Raw genomic sequence first — 18,173 nt, forward strand, 5'->3', positions numbered from 1 at the left:
CGCACAATTTCATCAATTGTATCTCTTTTGATAAAAAAGCAAAAGCATTTCTTTTTTATGCTCTGTCAAATTTCTTATCTTAATTTTTTTCTGTTCAAGTTTTTCTTTGAATTTTTCATTTTTCATCAATCAGCATTCACCGTCGAACTGTCAAAAGCACAATTTCATAAATTGCATCGTAATGAGGTCAAATATAAAACTTCAATGAATTCTGTAGATTTTCAGTCAAATTTTGGGAATTGACTGTGGAATAAAGGGTGGGACTTAATAACCCCCAAGGCCGTAAAGGGAAGAACAAAGAGAGTGTAGATGGGGCATTATATTGCGTATATATTTTCAAGCTCTAAAGATTTACGGCTGCACAGCAATTTTCATCGCCTCAATTTGTGACCAAATTGTGGAAAAATATCCTGTACTAATTACTATACTGTTATCCTTTGATTTGGCGCGGGACTTTTTCTGTGATAATTTTGTCTTGTACGGTCCTTGTTCTGTTAAATACTGAGCTAAGGAGATTTTAAAACTCGTGAGTATTTCAAAACCCAATTTTTCAGTGAAAATATACTTTGGCTTTCAACAGCAATCTGACTTCAAAGTCCTTAAGGTTTACAATTTTAGAAACAATGTTTAATGATTATATACCTCTAGACTTTGATTTTATAAAAAAAATTGTGATGGTCAAAATTTTTAATACTACACAAGTATTTCCCTGAACTAAATCGTGTTTCACAAAAGCATTAGTTTGGGAGTAAAACTTTGGAAAAAGCACTCTGTGATTTTTTCTGGAATTAAAACTCTTTGCGATTTTGTTCTGTTTTTCGCTATAATGCTGAATTAGAACATTAGTGCTGCAAAAATCATATTTAGATTTAACATTGCAGCCCAGCAGTATTAATTGCAAAGTGCTGAAATTCTTAACTGATATGAAACAATTAGAAAAACTGAAAATTCCAGTAAAAATTAAGTTCACATTTTCCACTAAACTTTTTTAGCATCAATTTAATTAAATGTAATCGAAAATTTGATGATTGAAATAGTTGAGAAACTAGAGAACAGAAAAACATTTCAAGATAGACAAACTTCGTTTCCGAAGCATAGGAAAAAATATTAGAGCAAAAATTTAATGAAAAATTTTGATAAGCAGTTCCACAAGAGAAGTAAGACGAGACAAAACAATATTTTATTCAAAATGATTACCAGTGTCAAAAAATATGGACCTCAATTATTGAAAAATGCGTATTTTTCTCAAACTTACAGTAGTTTTTCATCGCCTCAATTTGAGAGCAACTGGTTGAATATTTTTCGCCCTAATTACCTTTTTGTCATCCTTCGATTTGATGGAGGACATTTTCTTCGTAAACTGCCTTCTACTAAATATGAAGCTAAAGGCGTTTTATTATTTTTATTACTCGTGGGTTTTGTAAAACCCAGCAACCCTTTTGCTGAATATACAACCCCCTATCAGCAACAGTAGGATTTCAAAGAACTTCAGATCTATACTATCAGAAGCAATTTTCCGGAAAATATTGTTGATTATGAAACTAATCGGCCATTTAACCTTATCATCAAAATTATATCGAGAAAAACAATTTTTGGCGTTAGAAGCAATATAAGCGACTTAACTAAAGTAATTTAAAGAAAAGTAATTAACAACTTCACAGCTGAGAAACAGGAAGATGGAAATGTTTTCGCAAATTATTCCCCTAAAAAATTTTAATAAAAAAATTGTAATAAAATTGTAATAAAAAAATTGTAATTGGCTTTTTTCGCTGTTAGGCACATTTTTGTTTTTCTTAGTCGCCAAAAACATTTACATTTAATAAAAGCGTTCATCTGCAAACTAACGAAAGTTAACAAAAAAAGCTCACGGAAGATTTTAATTAATTTTATTTAAAAAAAAACAGAAAATCCGTTAGCCACTAAAACTGTTCCACTTAAACTGTTCACTAAAGCACAGCTTCTATATTTTGATTATCTTTTATGCAGACATAATGTCTAAAAGAGGGCTCTAGAGAGCTTATGCGTGCTACTGATTAACGTCATATATTTATGACACAGTACAACAGGCCATACTGCAATCTATATATTAATTCTAACTCGAATGCTATACCACCATGTTTAAGCGCTTATCTTCACATGTTTTAGCGTCCCTTAAACATGCAGCCTAGCGTAATGCATGCATCCTATACCACCACAATTAAGCGCCAATCTTCACATGTTTCAACGCTCCATAAACATGCAGCGTGTTCTGTGGTTTGGTTTTATGTGTGTGCGTGCGTGTGTCCGTGAGCATCCATGCGTATGTGTGTGTGTATGTCTGTTTGTGTGTGTGTGTGTGCACGTAGGCATTCAAATGACCATTTTGCTCTTTTCGGTTTTGGGACGTTCAATTCGTTTTCGAACGTTTGATTAGTTTTCGAACGTTTGCTTGCTTTTCAAACGTTCGATTTGTTTTCGAACGTTCTTTTAACTTGACCGCTTACGTCTATGTGACTGTGTTTGTGTGTGTGTGTGTGTGTTTGTGCCCTTCAACTGATAAAATATAACTGACGTTAACCATGCGTTTGTGTGTGAACCTGTTTGCGCGCGCGTGTGTGTATGTATGTGTTTTTGCGTGCACGCGTGTGAGACCTTGTGCTATTGACATTTAACTGAGCTTAACCGTTACATTGAATTGCTTTAATGCATTACTGATTGTTCTTTTTACATATTATCATTCCTTTTTGCATATCCCAGATGGCCAACCATTTGGTAAGCATCCATTGGTGATTAAAATTAATTAGGGCGGGCAGGTTTGAACTGGTCTAAAGGTTTGTGAGATTTTGCTCAGATTTTTTTCATTGTCTTAGACTCTTATCCTGCAATTCAGTTATCCTCCTGACTTTTCTTCGCTAAAACTTTTCTTCGCTTTTCTTGGCTAAAACGTTCTTTGCTTTTCTTCGTTAAAGATAAATTTCAGAAATGACTGCTCTACCAATAAAAGGACTGCAGCAAAGCTTTAAAGCTGAGAAAAATTTGAACAACAAATTATGGTAGCTGTTGAGTGGTTGCAGACGGCATTAAATTATTCTGTCTATAAAACAAAAAGCCAAAAGTCTGACAGAAAGAAACTCAAAAAGTTGAGCAGGGCCTTAAGAGAGTGCCCCGAAATAGATAGATTGAGAGGACCTTTTTTGCTCACTTTCCTCACTATCTTTTCTCACTTTCTTTTCTCACTTTTTTTCGTGCTTTTTTTTCTCACTTTCTCATCTCACTTTCTCTGCTTACTTTCTTTTCTCACTTTCTTATCTCACTATCTTTTCTAACTTTCTTTTTTCACTTTCTTTTCTCACTTTTTTTTCTCACTTTCTTTTCTCAATTTCTTTCCTCACTTTCTTTTCTCCTTTTTTTCTCACTTCCTTTTCTCACTTTCTATTCTCTTTTTTTTCTCACTTTCTTTTCTCACTTTTTTCTCACTTTCTTTTCTCACTTTCTTTTCTCACTTTCTTTACTCACTTTTTTTTCTCACTTTTTCTCTCACTTTTTTCTCTCACTTTTTTTCTCAATTTCTTTTCTCACTTTCTTTTCTCACTTTCTTTTCTCACTTTCGTTACTCACTTTTTCTCACTTTCTTTTCTCGCTTTCTCTTCTTACTTTCTTTTCTCACTTTCTTTTCTCACTTTATTTTCTCACTTTCTTTTCTCGCTTTCTTTTCTCACTTTCTCTTCTCACTTTCTCTGCTGACTTTCTTTTCTCACTTTCTTATCTCACTATCTTTTCTAACTTTCTTTTCTCACTTTCTTTTCTCACTTTTTTTTCTCACTTTCTTTTCTCACTTTCTTTTCTCACTTTTTCTTCTCACTTTTTTTCTCTTTCTTTTCTCACTCTCTTTTCTCTTTTTTTCTAACTTTCTTTTCTCACTTTTTTTTTCTCACTCTCCTCACTTTCTTTTCTCACTTTCTCTACTCACTTTTTTTCTCACTTTTTTTCTCACTTTCTTCTCTTACTTTTTTTCTCACTTCGTTTTCTCACTTTCTTTTCTCACTTTCTTATCTCACTTTCTTTACTCACTTTTTTTCTCACTTTCTTTTCTCACTTTCTTTTCTCACTTTCTTTTCTCACTTTATTTTCTCACTTTCTTCTCTCACTTTTTTTCTCACTTTCTTTTCTCACTTTCTTTTCTCACTTTCTTTTCTCACTTTCTTTACTCACTTTTTTATCTCACTTTCTTTTCTCACTTTATTTTCTCACTTTCTTTTCTCGCTTTCTTTTCTCACTTTCTCTTCTCACTTTCTCTGCTGACTTTCTTTTCTCACTTTCTTATCTCACTATCTTTTCTCACTTATTTTTCTCACTTTTTTTTCTCAATTTCTTTTCTCACTTTCTTTTCTCACTTTCTTTTCTCACTTTTTTTCTCACTTTTTTCTCACTTTCTTTTCTCACTTTCTTTTCTCATTTTTTCTCACTGTCTTTTCTCACTTTTTTCTCACTTTCCTCACTTTCTTTTCTCACTTTTTTTCTCAATTTCTTCCCTTAATTTTTTTCTCACTTTCTTTTCTCACTTTCTTTTCTCACTTTCTTTACTCACTTTTTTTTCTCATTTTCTTTTCTCACTGCCTTTTCTCACTTTCTTTTCTCACTTTATTTTCTCACTTTCTTCTCTCACTTTTTTTCTCACTTTCTTTTCTCACTTTCTTTTCTCACTTTCTTTTCTCACTTTCTTTACTCACTTTTTTTTCTCATTTTCTTTTCTCACTGCCTTTTCTCACTTTCTTTTCTCACTTTATTTTCTCACTTTCTTCTCTCACTGTTTTTCTCACTTTCTTTTCTCACTTTCCTTTCTCACTTTTTTTTCTCACTTTCTTTTCTCAATTTTTTACTCACTTTTTTCTCATTTTTTTCTCACTTTCGTCTCTCACTTTTTTTATCATATTCTTTTCTCACTTTTTTTCTCAATTTCCTTTCTCACTTTTTTTTCTCACTTTTTTTTTCTCACTTTTTTTTCTCAGTCTCTTTTATCACTTTCTTTTCTCTTTTTCTTTTCTCACTTTCTTTTCTCACTTTCTTTTCTCTTTTTTTCTCACTTTCTTTTCTCACTTTTTTTCTCTCTTTCTTTTCTCACTTTCTTTTCTCACTTTCTTTTCTCACTTTCTTTACTAACTTTTTTTCTCACTTTTTTTCTCACTTTCTTCTCTCACTTTTTTTCTCACTTTCTTTTCTCACTTTCTTTTCTCACTTTCTTTTCTCACTTTTTTTCTCACTTTCTTTTCTCACTTTCTTTTCTCACTTTCTTTTCTCACTTTCTTTTCTCACTTTCTTTTCTCACTCACTTTTATCACTTTCTTTTCTCACTTTCTTTTCTCACTTTCTTTTCTCGCTTTCTTTTCTCGCTTTCTTTTCTCACTTACTTTTCTCACTTCCTTTTATCACTTTCTTTTCTTATTTTCCTCCCTTTTTCGATTTTTCTTTTCTCACTTTCTTTTCTCGTTTTTTTCTCACTTTTTTCTCTCACTTTCTTTTCTCACTTTCTCTTCTCACTTTCCTTTCTCACTCACTTTTATCACTTTCTTTTCTCACTTTCTTTTCTCACTTTCTTTTCTCGCTTTCTTTTCTCGCTTTCTTTTCTCACTTACTTTTCTCACTTCCTTTTATCACTTTCTTTTCTCATTTTCCTCCCTTTTTCGATTTTTCTTTTCTCACTTTCTTTTCTCGTTTTTTTCTCACTTTTTTCTCTCACTTTCTTTTCTCACCTTTTTTTCTCACTTTCTTTTCTCTCTTTCTTTTTTTCACTTCCTTTTCTCAATTCATTTTCCCACTTTCTTTTCTCACTTTCTTTTCACACTTTCTTTTCTCACTTTTTTTCTCACTTTCTTTACTAACTTTCTCTTCTAACTTTCTTTTCTCACTTTCTTTTCTCACTTTCTTTCTGCACTTTTTTTCTCACTTTTTTCTCACTTTTTTCTCACTTTCTTCTCTCACTTTTTTTCTCATATTCTTTTCTCAATTTTTTTCTCAATTTCTTTTCTCACTTTATTTTTTCACTTTATTTTCTCACTTTCTTTTCTCAATCTCTTTTATCACTTTCTTTTCTCTTTTTCTTTTCTCACTTTTTTTTCTCATTTTCTTTTCTCTTTTTTTCTCACTTTCTTTTCTAACTTTTTTCTCACTTTCTTTTCTCACTTTCTTCTCTCACTTTCTTTTCTCACTTTCTTTACTCACTTTTTTTCTCACTTTTTCCTCACTTTCTTTTCTCACTTTTTTTCTCACTTTCTTTTCTCACTTTCTTTTCTCACTTTTTTTCTCACTTTCTTTTCTCACTTTCTTTTCTCACTTTCTTTTCTCACTTTCTTTTCTCACTTTCTTTTCTCACTTTCTTTTCTCACTTTCATTTCTCACTTTCTTTTCTCGCTTTCTTTTCTCACTTACTTTTCTCACTTCTTTTTATCACTTTCTTTTCTCATTTTCCTCCCTTTTTCGATTTTTCTTTTCTCACTTTCTTTTCTCGTTTTTTTCTCACTTTTTTCTCTCACTTTCTTTTCTCACCTTCTTTTCTCACTTTCTTTTCTCTCTTTCTTTATTTCACTTCCTTTTCTCAATTCATTTTCCCAATTTCTTTTCTCACTTTTTTTCACACTTTCTTTTCTCACTTTTTTTCTCACTTCCTTTTCTAACTTTCTTTTCTAACTTTCTTTTCTCACTTTCTTTTCTCACTTTCTTTTCTCGCTTTCTTTTCTCACTATATTTTCTCACTTTCTTTCTTCACTTTTTTTCTCACTTTCTTTTCTCACTTTCTTTTCTCACTTTCTTTTCTCACTTTCTTTTCTCACTTTCTTTACTCACTTTTTTTCTTACTTTTTTTCTCACTTTCTTCTCTCACTTTTTTTCTCACTTTCTTTTCTCACTTTCTTTTCTCACTTTTTTTTCTCACTTTCTTTTCTCACTTTCTTTTCTCACTTTCTTTTCTCACTTTCTTTACTAACTTTCTCTTCTAACTTTCTTTTCTCACTTTCTTTTCTCACTTTCTTTCTGCACTTTTTTTCTCACTTTTTTCTCACTTTTTTCTCACTTTCTTCTCTCACTTTTTTTCTCATATTCTTTTCTCAATTTTTTTCTCAATTTCTTTTCTCACTTTATTTTTTCACTTTATTTTCTCACTTTCTTTTCTCAATCTCTTTTATCACTTTCTTTTCTCTTTTTCTTTTCTCACTTTTTTTTCTCATTTTCTTTTCTCTTTTTTTCTCACTTTCTTTTCTAACTTTTTTCTCACTTTCTTTTCTCACTTTCTTCTCTCACTTTCTTTTCTCACTTTCTTTACTCACTTTTTTTCTCACTTTTTCCTCACTTTCTTTTCTCACTTTTTTTCTCACTTTCTTTTCTCACTTTCTTTTCTCACTTTTTTTCTCACTTTCTTTTCTCACTTTCTTTTCTCACTTTCTTTTCTCACTTTCTTTTCTCACTTTCTTTTCTCACTTTCTTTTCTCACTTTCATTTCTCACTTTCTTCTCGCTTTCTTTTCTCACTTACTTTTCTCACTTCTTTTTATCACTTTCTTTTCTCATTTTCCTCCCTTTTTCGATTTTTCTTTTCTCACTTTCTTTTCTCGTTTTTTTCTCACTTTTTTCTCTCACTTTCTTTTCTCACCTTCTTTTCTCACTTTCTTTTCTCTCTTTCTTTATTTCACTTCCTTTTCTCAATTCATTTTCCCAATTTCTTTTCTCACTTTTTTTCACACTTTCTTTTCTCACTTTTTTTCTCACTTCCTTTTCTAACTTTCTTTTCTAACTTTCTTTTCTCACTTTCTTTTCTCACTTTCTTTTCTCGCTTTCTTTTCTCACTATATTTTCTCACTTTCTTTCTTCACTTTTTTTCTCACTTTCTTTTCTCACTTTCTTTTCTCACTTTCTTTTCTCACTTTCTTTTCTCACTTTCTTTACTCACTTTTTTTCTTACTTTTTTTCTCACTTTCTTCTCTCACTTTTTTTCTCACTTTCTTTTCTCACTTTCTTTTCTCACTTTTTTTTCTCACTTTCTTTTCTCACTTTCTTTTCTCACTTTCTTTTCTCACTTTCTTTTCTCACTTTCTTTTCTCACTCACTTTTATCACTTTCTTTTCTCACTTTCTTTTCTCACTTTCATTTCTCACTTTCTTTTCTCGCTTTCTTTTCTCACTTACTTTTCTCACTTTCTTTTATCACTTTCTTTTCTCATTTTCCTTCCTTTTTCGATTTTTCTTTTCTCACTTTCTTTTCTCGTTTTTTTCTCACTTTTTTCTCTCACTTTCTTTTCTCACCTTCTTTTCTCACTTTCTTTTCTCTCTTTCTTTATTTCACTTCCTTTTCTCGCTTTCTTTTCTCACTATATTTTCTCACTTTCTTTCTTCACTTTTTTTCTCACTTTCTTTTCTCACTTTCTTTTCTCACTTTCTTTTCTCACTTTCTTTTCTCACTTTCTTTACTCACTTTTTTTCTTACTTTTTTTCTCACTTTCTTCTCTCACTTTTTTTCTCACTTTCTTTTCTCACTTTCTTTTCTCACTTTTTTTTCTCACTTTCTTTTCTCACTTTCTTTTCTCACTTTCTTTTCTCACTTTCTTTTCTCACTTTCTTTTCTCACTCACTTTTATCACTTTCTTTTCTCACTTTCTTTTCTCACTTTCATTTCTCACTTTCTTTTCTCGCTTTCTTTTCTCACTTACTTTTCTCACTTTCTTTTATCACTTTCTTTTCTCATTTTCCTTCCTTTTTCGATTTTTCTTTTCTCACTTTCTTTTCTCGTTTTTTTCTCACTTTTTTCTCTCACTTTCTTTTCTCACCTTCTTTTCTCACTTTCTTTTCTCTCTTTCTTTATTTCACTTCCTTTTCTCAATTCATTTTCCCACTTTCTTTTCTCACTTTCTTTTCACACTTTCTTTTCTCACTTTTTTCTCACTTTCTTCTCTCACTTTTTTTCTCACTTTCTTTTCTCACTTTCTTTTCTCACTTTTTTTCTCACTTTCTTTTCTCACTTTCGTTTCTCACTTTCTTTTCTCACTTTCTTTTCTCACTTTCTTTTCTCACTTTCTTTTCTCACTTTCTTTTCTCACTTTCATTTCTCACTTTCTTTTCTCGCTTTCCTTTCTCACTTACTTTTCTCACTTCTTTTTATCACTTTCTTTTCTCATTTTCCTCCCTTTTTCGATTTTTCTTTTCTCACTTTCTTTTCTCGTTTTTTTCTCACTTTTTTCTCTCACTTTCTTTTCTCACCTTCTTTTCTCACTTTCGTTTCTCTCTTTCTTTATTTCACTTCCTTTTCTCAATTCATTTTCCCACTTTCTTTTCTCACTTTCTTTTCACACTTTCTTTTCTCACTTTTTTTCTCACTTTCTTTTCTAACTTTCTTTTCTAACTTTCTTTTCTCACTTTCTTTTCTCACTTTCTTTTCTCACTATATTTTCTCACTTTCTTTCTTCACTTTTTTTCTCACTTTCTTTTCTCACTTTCTTTTCTCACTTTCTTTTCTCACTTTCTTTTCTCACTTTCTTTACTCACTTTTTTTCTTACTTTTTTTCTCACTTTCTTCTCTCACTTTTTTTCTCACTTTCTTTTCTCACTTTCTTTTCTCACTTTTTTTTCTCACTTTCTTTTCTCACTTTCTTTTCTCACTTTCTTTTCTCACTTTCTTTTCTCACTTTCTTTTCTCACTCACTTTTATCACTTTCTTTTCTCACTTTCTTTTCTCACTTTCATTTCTCACTTTCTTTTCTCGCTTTCTTTTCTCACTTACTTTTCTCACTTCCTTTTATCACTTTCTTTTCTCATTTTCCTTCCTTTTTCGATTTTTCTTTTCTCACTTTCTTTTCTCGTTTTTTTCTCACTTTTTTCTCTCACTTTCTTTTCTCACCTTCTTTTCTCACTTTCTTTTCTCACTTTCTTTTCTCACTTTTTTTTTCTCACTTTCTTTTCCCACTTTCTTTTCTCACTTTCTTTTCTCACTTTCTTTTCTCACTTTCTTTTCTCACTTTCTTTTCTCACTCACTTTTATCACTTTCTTTTCTCACTTTCTTTTCTCACTTTCATTTCTCACTTTCTTTTCTCGCTTTCTTTTCTCACCTTCTTTTCTCCCTGTCTTTTCTTACTTTTTTTCTCTTTTTCTTTTCTCACTTTCTTTTCTCACTTTCTTTTCTCGTTTTTTTCTCACTTTTTTCTCTCACTTTCTTTTCTCACTTTCTTTTCTCACTTTCTTTTCTCACTTTCTTTTCTCACTTTCATTTCTCACTTTCTTTTCTCGCTTTCCTTTCTCACTTACTTTTCTCACTTCTTTTTATCACTTTCTTTTCTCATTTTCCTCCCTTTTTCGATTTTTCTTTTCTCACTTTCTTTTCTCGTTTTTTTCTCACTTTTTTCTCTCACTTTCTTTTCTCACCTTCTTTTCTCATTTTCGTTTCTCTCTTTCTTTATTTCACTTCCTTTTCTCAATTCATTTTCCCACTTTCTTTTCTCACTTTCTTTTCACACTTTCTTTTCTCACTTTTTTTCTCACTTTCTTTTCTAACTTTCTTTTCTAACTTTCTTTTCTCACTTTCTTTTCTCACTTTCTTTTCTCGCTTTCTTTTCTCACTATATTTTCTCACTTTCTTTCTTCACTTTTTTTCTCACTTTCTTTTCTCACTTTCTTTTCTCACTTTCTTTTCTCACTTTCTTTTCTAACTTTCTTTACTCACTTTTTTTCTTACTTTTTTTCTCACTTTCTTCTCTCACTTTTTTTCTCACTTTCTTTTCCCACTTTCTTTTCTCACTTTTTTTTCTCACTTTCTTTTCTCACTTTCTTTTCTCACTTTCTTTTCTCACTTTCTTTTCTCGCTTTCTTTTCTCACTCACTTTTATCACTTTCTTTTCTCACTTTCTTTTCTCAATTTCATTTCTCACTTTCTTTTCTCGCTTTCTTTTCTCACTTACTTTTCTCACTTCCTTTTATCACTTTCTTTTCTCATTTTCCTTCCTTTTTCGATTTTTCTTTTCTCACTTTCTTTTCTCGTTTTTTTCTCACTTTTTTCTCTCACTTTCTTTTCTCACCTTCTTTTCTCACTTTCTTTTCTCACTTTTTTTTCTCACTTTCTTTTCTCACTTTCTTTTCTCACTTTCTTTTCTCACTTTCTTTTCTCACTTTTTTTTCTCACTTTCTTTTCTCACTCACTTTTATCACTTTCTTTTCTCACTTTCTTTTCTCACTTTCATTTCTCACTTTCTTTTCTCGCTTTCTTTTCTCACCTTCTTTTCTCCCTTTCTTTTCTCACTTTTTTTCTCTTTTTCTTTTCTCACTTTCTTTTCTCACTTTCTTTTCTCGTTTTTTTCTCACTTTTTTCTCTCACTTTCTTTTCTCAGCTTTTTTTCTCACTTTCATTTCTCACTTTCTTTTCTCGCTTTCCTTTCTCACTTACTTTTCTCACTTCTTTTTATCACTTTCTTTTCTCATTTTCCTCCCTTTTTCGATTTTTCTTTTCTCACTTTCTTTTCTCGTTTTTTTCTCACTTTTTTCTCTCACTTTCTTTTCTCACCTTCTTTTCTCATTTTCGTTTCTCTCTTTCTTTATTTCACTTCCTTTTCTCAATTCATTTTCCCACTTTCTTTTCTCACTTTCTTTTCACACTTTCTTTTCTCACTTTTTTTCTCACTTTCTTTTCTAACTTTCTTTTCTAACTTTCTTTTCTCACTTTCTTTTCTCACTTTCTTTTCTCGCTTTCTTTTCTCACTATATTTTCTCACTTTCTTTCTTCACTTTTTTTCTCACTTTCTTTTCTCACTTTCTTTTCTCACTTTCTTTTCTCACTTTCTTTTCTAACTTTCTTTACTCACTTTTTTTTCTTACTTTTTTTCTCACTTTCTTCTCTCACTTTTTTTCTCACTTTCTTTTCCCACTTTCTTTTCTCACTTTTTTTTCTCACTTTCTTTTCTCACTTTCTTTTCCCACTTTCTTTTCTCACTTTCTTTTCTCGCTTTCTTTTCTCACTCACTTTTATCACTTTCTTTTCTCACTTTCTTTTCTCAATTTCATTTCTCACTTTCTTTTCTCGCTTTCTTTTCTCACTTACTTTTCTCACTTCCTTTTATCACTTTCTTTTCTCATTTTCCTTCCTTTTTCGATTTTTCTTTTCTCACTTTCTTTTCTCGTTTTTTTCTCACTTTTTTCTCTCACTTTCTTTTCTCACCTTCTTTTCTCACTTTCTTTTCTCACTTTCTTTTCTCACTTTTTTTTCTCACTTTCTTTTCTCACTTTCTTTTCTCACTTTCTTTTCTCACTTTCTTTTCTCACTTTTTTTTCTCACTTTCTTTTCTCACTCACTTTTATCACTTTCTTTTCTCACTTTCTTTTCTCACTTTCATTTCTCACTTTCTTTTCTCGCTTTCTTTTCTCACCTTCTTTTCTCCCTTTCTTTTCTCACTTTTTTTCTCTTTTTCTTTTCTCACTTTCTTTTCTCACTTTCTTTTCTCGTTTTTTTCTCACTTTTTTCTCTCACTTTCTTTTCTCAGCTTTTTTTCTCACTTTCTTTTCTCACTTTCTTTTCTCACTTTCTTTTCTCACTTTTTTTCTCTTTTTCTTTTCTCACTTTCTTTTCTCACTTTCTTTTCTCACTTTCTTTTCTCACTCACTTTTATCACTTTCTTTTCTCACTTTATTTTCTCACTTTCATTTCTCACTTTCTTTTCTCGCTTTCTTTTCTCACTTACTTTTCTCACTTCCTTTTATCACTTTTTTTTCTCATTTCCCTCCCTTTTTCGATTTTTCTTTTCTCACTTTCTTTTCTCGTTTTCTCTTTACTCACTTTTTTTCTCACTTTTTTTCTCACTTTCTTCTCTCACTTTTTTTCTCACTTTCTTTTCTCACTTTCTTTTCTCACTTTCTTTTCTCACTTTCTTTTCTCACTTTCTTTTCTCACTTTTTTTCTCACTTTCTTTTCTCACTTTCTTTTCTCACTTTCCTTTCTCACTTTCTTTTCTCACTTTCTTTTCTCTCTTTCTTTTCTCACCTCCTTTTCTCAATTCATTTTCCCAATTTCTTTTCTCACTTTCTTTTCACACTTTCTTTTCTCACTTTTTTTCTCACTTTCTTTTCTCACTTTCTTTTCTCACTTTCTTTTCTCACTTTCTTGTCTCACTTTTTTTTCTCACTTTCTTTTCTCACTATATTTTCTCACTTTTTTTCTTCACTTTCTTTTCTCGTTTTTGTCTCATTTTCTTTTCTCACTTTCTTTTCTCACTTTCTTTTCTCACTTTCTTTTCTCACTTTCTTTTCTCACTTTCTTTTCTCACTTTCTTTTCTCACTTTCTTTTCTCACTTTCTTTTCCCATTTTTTTCTCACTTTCTTATCTCACTTTCTTTTCTCACTTTCTTTTCTCATTTTCTTTTCTCTCTTTCTTTTCTCACTTTCTTTTCTCACTTTTTTTTCTCTTTTTCTTTTCTCACTTTCTTTTTTTGTTTTTTTCTTACTTTCTTTTCTCATTTTCTTTTCTCACTTTTTTTTCTCACTTTCCTCACTTTCTTTTCTCACTTTCTCTACTCACTTTTTTTCTCACTGTTTTTCTCACTTTCTTCTCTTACTTTTTTTTCTCACTTTCTTTTCTCACTTTCTTTTCTCACTTTCTTTTCTCACTTTTTTTTCTCACTTTCTTTTCTCACTTTCTTTACTCACTTTTTTTCTCACTTTCTGTTCTCACTTTCTTTTCTCACTTTCTTTTCTCTCTTTCTTTTCTCACCTCCTTTTCTCAATTCATTTTCCCAATTTCTTTTCTCACTTTCTTTTCACTTTCTTTTCTCACTTTCTTTTCTCACTTTCTTGTCTCACTTTTTTTTCTCACTTTCTTTTCTCACTATATTTTTTCACTTTTTTTCTTCACTTTCTTTTCTCGTTTTTGTCTCATTTTCTTTTCTCACTTTCTTTTCTCACTTTCTTTTCTCACTTTCTTTTCTCACTTTCTTTTCTCACTTTCTTTTCTCACTTTCTTTTCTAACTTTCTTTTCTCACTTTCTTTTCCCATTTTTTTCTCACTCTCTTATCTCACTTTCTTTTCTCACTTTCTTTTCTCATTTTCTTTTCTCTCTTTCTTTTCTCACTTTCTTTTCTCACTTTTTTTCTCTTTTTCTTTTCGCACTTTCTTTTCTCACTTTCTTTTCTCACTTTTTTTCTCTTTTTCTTTTCTCACTTTCTTTTTTTGTTTTTTTCTTACTTTCTTTTCTCATTTTCTTTTCTCACTTTTTTTTCTCACTTTTTTTTCTCACTTTCTTTTCTCACTATATTTTTTCACTTTTTTCTTCACTTTCTTTTCTCGTTTTTGTCTCATTTTCTTTTCTCACTTTCTTTTCTCACTTTCTTTTCTCACTTTTTTTCTCACTTTCTTTTCTCACTTTCTTTTCTCAAATTCTTTTCTCACTTTCTTGTCTCACTTTTTTTTCTCACTTTCTTTTCTCACTATATTTTTTCACTTTTTTTCTTCACTTTCTTTTCTCGTTTTTGTCTCATTTTCTTTTCTCACTTTCTTTTCTCACTTTCTTTTCTCACTTTCTTTTCTCACTTTCTTTTCTCACTTTCTTTTCTCACTTTCTTTTCTCACTTTCTTTTCCCATTTTCTTCTCACTTTCTTATCTCACTTTCTTTTCTCACTTTCTTTTCTCATTTTCTTTTCTCTTTTTCTTTTCTCACTTTCTTTTCTCACTTTTTTTTCTCTTTTTCTTTTCTCACTTTCTTTTTTTGTTTTTTTCTTACTTTCTTTTCTCATTTTCTTTTCTCACTTTTTTTTCTCACTTTCCTCACTTTCTTTTCTCACTTTCTCTACTCACTTTTTTTCTCACTGTTTTTCTCACTTTCTTCTCTTACTTTTTTTTCTCACTTTCTTTTCTCACTTTCTTTTCTCACTTTCTTTTCTCACTTTCTTTTCTCACTTTCTTTTCTCACTTTCTTTACTCACTTTTTTTCTCACTTTCTGTTCTCACTTTCTTTTCTCACTTTCTTTTCTCACTTTCTTCTCTCACTTTTTTCTCACTTTCTTTTCTCACTTTCTTTTCTCGCTTTCTTTTCTCACTTTCTTTACTCACTTTTTATCTCACTTTCTTTTCTCACTTTATTTTCTCACTTTCTTTTCTCGCTTTCTTTTCTCACTTTCTCTTCTCACTTTCTCTGCTGACTTTCTTTTCTCACTTTCTTATCTCACTATCTTTTCTCACTTTCTTTTCTCACTTCTTTTTTCTCAATTTCTTTTCTCACTTTCTTTTCTCATTTTCTTTTCTCACTTTTTTTCTCACTTTTTTTTCTCACTTTCTTTTTTCACTTTCTTTTCTCTTTTTTTCTCACTGTCTTTTCTCATTTTTTTCTCACCTTCCTCACTTTCTTTTCTCACTTTCTTTTCTCACTTTCTTTACTCACTTTTTTTCTACTTTTTTTCTCACTTTCTTCCCTTAATTTTTTTCTCACTTTGTTTTCTCACTTTCTTTTCTCACTTTCTTTACTCACTTTTTTTCTCATTTTCTTTTCTCACTGCCTTTTCTCACTTTCTTTTCTCATTTTATTTTCTCACTTTCTTCTCTCACTTTTTTTCTCACTTTCTGTTCTCACTTTCTTTTCTCACTTTCTTTTCTCACTCTCTTTACTCACTTTTTTTTCTCACTTTCTTTTCTCACTTTCTTTTCTCACTTTCTTTTCTCACTTTATTTTCTCAGTTTCTTTTCTCACTTTTTTACTCACTTTTTTCTCACTTTTTTCTCACTTTCTTCTCTCACTTTTTTTCTCATATTCTTTTGTCACCTTTTTTTTCTCAATTTCTTTTTTGACTTTATTTTCTCACTTTATTTTCTCACTTTCTTTTCTCAGTCTCTTTTATCACTTTCTTTTCTCTTTTTCTTTTCTCACTTTCTTTTCTCACTTTCTTTTCTCTTTTTTTCTCACTTTCTTTTCTCACTTTTTTTCTCACTTTCTTTTCTCACTTTCTTTTCTCGCTTTCTTTTCTCACTCTCTTTACTCACTTTTTTTCTCACTTTTTTTCTCACTTTCTTTTCTCACTTTCTTTTCTCAATTTTTATTCACTTTCTTTTCTCACTTTCTTTTCTCACTTTCTTTTCTCACTTTCTTTTCTCACTTTCTTTTCTCACTTTCTTTTCTCACTTTCTTTTCTCACTTTCTTTTCTCACTTTTTTTCTCACTTTCTTTTCTCACTTTCTTTTCTCACTTTCTTTTCTCACTTTCTTTTCTCACTTTCTTTTCTCACTTACTTTTCTCACTTCCTATTATCACTTTCTTTTCTCATTTTCCTCCCTTTTTCGATTTTTCTTTTCTCACTTTCTTTTCTCACTTTCTTTTCTCACTTTCTTTTCTTACTCACTTTTATCATTTTCTTTTCTCACTTTCTTTTCTCACTTTTTTTCTCACTTTCTTTTCTGGCTTTCTTTTCTCACTTACTTTTCTCACTTCCTATTATCACTTTCTTTTCTCATTTTCCTCCCTTTTTCGATTTTTCTTTTCTCACTTTCTTTTCTCACTTTCTTTTCTCACTTTCTTTTCTTACTCACTTTTATCACTTTCTTTTCTCACTTTCTTTTCTCACTTTTTTTCTCACTTTCTTTTCTGGCTTTCTTTTCTCACTTTCTTTTCTCACTTTCTTTTCTCACTTTCTTTACTCACTTTTTTTCTACTTTTTTTCTCACTTTCTTCCCTTAATTTTTTTCTCACTTTGTTTTCTCACTTTCTTTTCTCACTTTTTTTACTCACTTTTTTTCTCATTTTCTTTTCTCACTGCCTTTTCTCACTTTCTTTTCTCACTTTATTTTCTCACTTTCTTCTCTCACTTTTTTTCTCACTTTCTTTTCTCACTTTCTTTTCTCACTTTATTTTCTCACTCTCTTTACTCACTTTTTTTTCTCACTTTCTTTTCTCACTTTCTTTTCTCACTTTCTTTTCTTACTTTCTTTTCTCACTTTCATTTCTCACTTTCTTTTCTCACTTTCTTTTCTCACTTTCTTTTCTCACTTTCTTTTCTCACTTTCATTTCTCACTTTCCTTTCTCGCTTTCCCTTCTCACTTACTTTTCTCACCTCTTTTTATCACTTTCTTTTCTCATTTTCCTCCCTTTTTCGATTTTTCTTTTCTCACTTTCTTTTCTCGTTTTTTTCTCACTTTTTTCTCTCACTTTCTTTTCTCACCTTCTTTTCTCACTTTCGTTTCTCTCTTTCTTTATTTCACTTCCTTTTCTCAATTCATTTTCCCACTTTCTTTTCTCACTTTCTTTTCACACTTTCTTTTCTCACTTTTTTTCTCACTTTCTTTTCTAACTTTCTTTTCTAACTTTCTTTTCTCACTTTCTTTTCTCACTTTCTTTTCTCGCTTTCTTTTCTCACTATATTTTCACACTTTCTTTCTTCACTTTTTTTCTCACTTTCTTTTCTCACTTTCTTTTCTCACTTTCTTTTCTCACTTTCTTTTCTAACTTTCTTTACTCACTTTTTTTCTTACTTTTTTTCTCACTTTCTTCTCTCACTTTTTTTCTCACTTTCTTTTCCCACTTTCTTTTCTCACTTTTTTTTCTCACTTTCTTTTCTCACTTTCTTTTCTCACTTTCTTTTCTCACTTTCTTTTCTCACTTTCTTTTCTCACTCACTTTTATCACTTTCTTTTCTCACTTTCTTTTCTCACTTTCATTTCTCACTTTCTTTTCTCGCTTTCTTTTCTCACTTACTTTTCTCACTTCCTTTTATCACTTTCTTTTCTCATTTTCCTTCCTTTTTCGATTTTTCTTTTCTCACTTTCTTTTCTCGTTTTTTTCTCACTTTTTTCTCTCACTTTCTTTTCTCACCTTCTTTTCTCACTTTCTTTTCTCACTTTCTTTTCTCACTTTTTTTTCTCACTTTCTTTTCTCACTTTCTTTTCTCACTTTCTTTTCTCACTTTCTTTTCTCACTTTTTTTTCTCACTTTCTTTTCTCACTCACTTTTATCACTTTCTTTTCTCACTTTCTTTTCTCACTTTCATTTCTCACTTTCTTTTCTCGCTTTCTTTTCTCACCTTCTTTTCTCCCTTTCTTTTCTCACTTTTTTTCTCTTTTTCTTTTCTCACTTTCTTTTCTCGTTTTTTTCTCACTTTTTTCTCTCACTTTCTTTTCTCACCTTTTTTTCTCACTTTCTTTTCTCACTTTCTTTTCTCACTTTCTTTTCTCACTTTCTTTTCTCACTTTCTTTT

At 30.5% G+C, this 18,173-nt stretch overlaps 1 protein-coding gene across 1 annotated transcript in view; it reads left to right on the forward strand.

The window, feature by feature from the left end:
* The first annotated feature begins 346 nt into the window (after window positions 1–346).
* LOC142348843 (uncharacterized) overlaps window positions 347–18,173 on the forward strand; it is a 180,408-nt gene continuing 162,581 nt past the window's right edge. The window contains exon 1 of the mRNA XM_075400384.1: window positions 347–412. The gene's annotated coding sequence lies outside the window, so the exon portion shown is untranslated. The remainder of the gene's footprint in view (window positions 413–18,173) is intronic.

The sequence above is a fragment of the Convolutriloba macropyga genome, chromosome 10, assembly GCF_964194025.1.
Source record: "Convolutriloba macropyga chromosome 10, txConMacr16.3, whole genome shotgun sequence".
NCBI lineage: Eukaryota > Metazoa > Xenacoelomorpha > Acoela > Convolutidae > Convolutriloba > Convolutriloba macropyga.